General features: G+C 37.3%; 1 long non-coding RNA gene across 1 annotated transcript in view; it reads left to right on the top strand.

Moving 5' to 3' along the window:
* The first annotated feature begins 3,953 nt into the window (after window positions 1-3,953).
* Window positions 3,954-5,000, top strand: part of LOC118767788 — a 16,491-nt gene continuing 15,444 nt past the window's right edge. The window contains exon 1 of the long non-coding RNA XR_005003704.1: window positions 3,954-4,187. This is a non-coding gene — a long non-coding RNA (uncharacterized LOC118767788). The remainder of the gene's footprint in view (window positions 4,188-5,000) is intronic.

The raw sequence follows: 5,000 nt of genomic DNA, 5'->3' as shown, positions 1-5,000 counted from the left end.
GTTGCTGAAGTATGGAACAAACTGCCGGCATCAGTTGTTAGTTGTCGGAGCACTGCATCCTTCAAAACTTCCATGCTTCCTGAGATTCGCCAACACTACACCTGATCTTTCTCCCCTCCATACACACGCAAGCATGTATCTGACTCATACACTGTTCGCTTTCCAGACATTTGTACATTACTACATATGCTATATACGCACTTTTGACAAGTTGTGGTGCACCTGAGCACTGTATACAACAATTTCATTATTATTATTATTATACATAATCAACTTCATTAACTTATTACTGTTTCTGCAGTAAGAAGCAGCGCAATCAGAGCTGAATGCTTTTGCATCATCCCATAGTTTCTTTTTGACTCACCCTTGTATATATATTTCTTTCCTACCCACATGGGGCTAAACACAGAGGGGACAAACAAGGACAGACAAAGGGATTAAGTCGATTACATCAACCCCAGTGCATAACTGGTACTTAATTTATCGACCCCGAAAGGATGAAAGGCAAAGTCGACCTTGGCGGAATTTGAACTCAGAACGTAATGACAGACGAAATACGGCTATGCATTTCACCTGGCGTGCTAACGTTTCTGCCAGCTCGCCGCCATCACCCTTGTATATATGTCAGCATCATCATCATTTAATGGCAGAGGTTTTACAGCTGGATGCCCTTCCTAACACCAACCACTCTGCAGAGTGGACTCAGTGCTTTTTATGAATGTATATATGTATGTAAATGCTTTCCCAAATAAAACTGTTTCGATGCTCTGATGAAGGTATAGGGTAATACACGAGTATTCACCTATGAGTGCATAGCAGAAACAGCTGTGAGCTAATGAAGTTCACGACATACCTTCTTACACCCTTGTTACTTTAATTTCTTAGACAGACAGACAGATATAGATATTGCACATACACATATCTATACACATGCACACACAAAATTTCATTGTACTTACAGATGTGCATATGGACAAATAGTACTTGTACATATTTATACAATGACATATATTCATGTGTAATATAGTTTATATACAGTAAAGTCAATGTATATATGTGCATGTGTACATGTATGCGTATGTGTGTATGTAGCGCAGGAGTGGCTGTGAGGTAAGTAGCTTGTTTACCAACCACATGGTTCCGGGTTCAGTCCCACTGCGTGGCACCTTGGGCAAGTGTCTTCTACTATAGCCTCGGGCTGAGCAAAGCCTTCTGAGTGGATTTGGTAGACGGAAACTGAAAGAAGCCCGTCGTATATATGTATATATATATATATATATATATATATATATGCGTGTGTGTGTGTGTTTGTGTGTCTGTGTTTGTCCCTCTAGCATTGCTTGACAACCGATGCTGGTGTGTTTATGTCCCCGTTACTTAGCGATTCGGCAAAAGAGACCGATAGAATAAGTACTGGGCTTACAAAAGAATAAGCCCCGGGGTCGAGTTGCTCGATTAAAGGCGGTGCTCCAGCATGGCCGCAGTCAAATGACTGAAACAAGTAAAAGAGTGAAAGAGTAATATATATTATGCAGAGACTTATACACTCATATTTGCCTATATATATCAATGCATCAACACAGATGTATGTACACAGTGTATCTGCATTCTGCAAATGTATGTATAGATGTACACAAGTGGCTAAGTGTGTGCATATATGCATACATACATATATATACTATATTTTCTGGCATACAAATCAATATAGTATATACTGCAGATGTAGTGTAAGCATTCAATAGTCATCTTTATCTTTCCAAATCCAGCTGTATTTCACATAGACTTTTTGGCCCATCAAAGGCAATTTGGTATATAAGCCAATCTACATTTTTTTTTTTTTGCTGAAAATCTTGGTTTGAAATATTCAACTTATATGCTGGAAAATACAGTATATTGCAATGAGCAATGATATTAAACAACAGTTGAAGATATTTTACACACACACACACATATATATTTCTCTATTGTCCACAGGGGGCTAAACATAGAGGGGACAAACAAGGACAGACAAAGGGATTAAGTCGATTACATCGACCCCAGTGCGAAACTGGTACTTTATTTATCGACCCCGAAAGGATGAAAGGCAAAGTCGACCTCAGTGGAATTTGAACTCATAACGTAGCGGCAGACGAAATACCGCTGAGCATTTCGCCCGACATGCTAACGTTTCTGCCAGCTTACCGCCTTGAACACACACACACATATATATATATATATATACACACTTACATGTTTGCATGTATACATTTATAAACACATATATACATACACATTTCAGCATGTGGTGGTTATCTAACTGAAATAAGTTTATTCTTTCCTGTCTCAATATTTTTCTCTCCTTACCTAATCTCAAAATGTATAAGACTTCTATCTTTTCCTGAGTAATATACCGAGTTTGGTTGCTTTTTACCTCATCTTCATGACTTTGTGTATTTAATATCTTTCTTTTTTTCTTTTTCACTTGTTTCAGTCACTTGATTGCGGCCATGCTGGAGCACCGCCTTAAAAAATTGTAACGCTGTGAACAGGATATGCATATATATATATATATATATATATATATATATATTATATATATATTATTAAATTAGAGATAAAACCACTATTAGGCAAATCATACAATGAAAAACTTAAGCCAATACATAAGATTAATTAATTTATATTATTTTAAATATATATCAAAATTATTAAAAAAAGATAATTAGTATAACACTAAATTTAATTTAAGATAAGGTAGGGTATATAATATATATATATATTATATACACACACACACACAGGCACACACATATATATAAAATTTAAATAAGGTAGTATTATTACTGTTATTTACAGTAATAATAAGGTGCCAAGCAAGTTCACACCTTTACAGGCACAATGCAGAGTAATTTAAAATAAGGTAGGGTATATAAAACCACTTGCTAAAATCAGAGCCACTGCTCCAAAAACCACCATCAAAATTATTATAAAGATACACCCAAGAAATGCAATGACTATTTCAAAAACAGGCTTATCCTATTGGTATTGAAATATGTATTCCAATCAGAGGTAAACCTGTTTCTGAAATGTTCATTGCATTGCTTGTGTAAGTCTTTATAGTAATTTGATGGTTTTTTGAGCAATGGCTCTGATTTTAGCAAGTGGTTTTATATACCCTACCTTATCTTAAATTAATATACACACAGGCACAGGAGTGGCTGTGTGGTAAGTAGCTTGCTTACCAGCCACATAGTTCCAGGTTCAGTCCCACTGTGTGGCACTTTGGGCAAGTGTCTTCTACTATAGCCTCGGGGCGACCAAAGCCTTGTGAGTGGATTTTGTAGACGGAAACTGAAAGAAGCCCGTCGTATATATGTATATATATATATGTATGCATGTGTATATGTTTGTGTGTCTGTGTTTCTCCCCCCAACTGATGCTGGTGTGTTTACGTTCCCATAAATTAGCAGTTCGGCAAAAGGGACCGATAGAATAAATACTAGGCTTACAAAGAATAAGTCCTGGGGTCGATTTGCTCGACTAGAGGTGGTGCTCTAGCATGGCCACAATCAAATGACTGAAACAAGTAAGAGTAAAGAGTAAGAGCACACACACACATATATATATACCCTACTATAAGACAAGTCCCATTATACATAGGCAAATAGTATTTCACATGAGTATTGCAGTATAACATTTGACATATGCACAGTGGTGCACTTTGTCTGTTGCATATATATGGAATATTTGCATCAAACATATTGACATGCATATGAATAGTTTTCTTGTGATTGAATCAACAGAAGCATAATAGGCGCAGGAGTGGCTGTGTGGTAAGTAGCTTGTTTACCAACCACATGGTTCCGGGTTCAGTCCCACAGTGTGGCACCTTGGGCCAGCGTCTTCTACTATAGCCTCGGGCCGACCAAAGCCTTGTGAGTGGATTTGGTAGACGGAAACTGAAAGATTATATATGTATATATATATATGTATGTGTGCGTGTATGTTTGTGTGTCTGTGTTTGTCCCATCCAGCATCGCTTGACAACCGATGCTGGTGTGTTTATGTCCCCATCACTTGGCGGTTTGGCAGAGGAGACCGATGGAGTAGGTGCTGGGCTTGCAAGGAGTGGGTCCCGGGGTCGAGTTGTTCGATTAAAGGCGGTGCTCCAGCATAGCCGCAGTCAAATGACTGAAACAAGTAAAAGAGTAATAATAACGTGTGTGTGTGTGTGCGTGTTAATGACCATTTTTCCATGCTTCCTGCCATGACAGTCTGTAGAATGTATCAACATCATCATTTTAACCCTTTTGATACCAACCCACATGAAACTGACTCTGGCTCTGTAGTACAAAGGTCTTGTTTTCAAAAGTTTTGAATTAATATCTTCCACCAAACCTCAGTCATGATTAATGTTCCTAACACAAGCTGAATGATAACTAAGTTGTTTTACTAAATTCTTTGTTATAATTAAGATTAATTGAAAGAAACACAGAGCTACTCAACAGAAATGTGGTAACAAAAGGGTTAATGTCCACTTTTCCATGCTTGCATGAGGCAGAGGAAATTTACTGGGTAAGGTTTATTACAATCAGATGCCCTTCATGTCACCAGTCCTCACCTGTTTTTAAAAAGGTAATATTTCACCCAAATGCCACACATATACTCACAACATATTAGAAATGAATGATACTGCTTGTATGACAGTGATATATATATATATATATATATATATATATATATATAATATATATATATAAATGGAAGAAAAACGCAATAGAGGGCATTAAAACGTTCGGACAGATAGGTGATACAAAGGCGGACAAGAGAAACAGCAATTAGAAGGACAGGCAAAAGATTCGGGTCATTCTTGGCTTTCTTTCATCAGTCAAGTCCCAGAAATCATATATATATTTTGTTTTTTGATGATTTACTTCTTTCAGTCATTAGACTGTGGCTGGCCATGCTGGGGCATTGCCTTGAGGAATTTTTAGTCAAACTAATCGGCCCTAGGACTTATT

Source organism: Octopus sinensis, linkage group LG24 (genome assembly GCF_006345805.1).
Source record: "Octopus sinensis linkage group LG24, ASM634580v1, whole genome shotgun sequence".
In the NCBI taxonomy this organism is placed as follows: Eukaryota; Metazoa; Mollusca; class Cephalopoda; order Octopoda; family Octopodidae; genus Octopus; species Octopus sinensis.
Note: the sequence above shows the minus strand (reverse complement) of the source record. Positions and strands in the feature narration are given on the sequence as shown.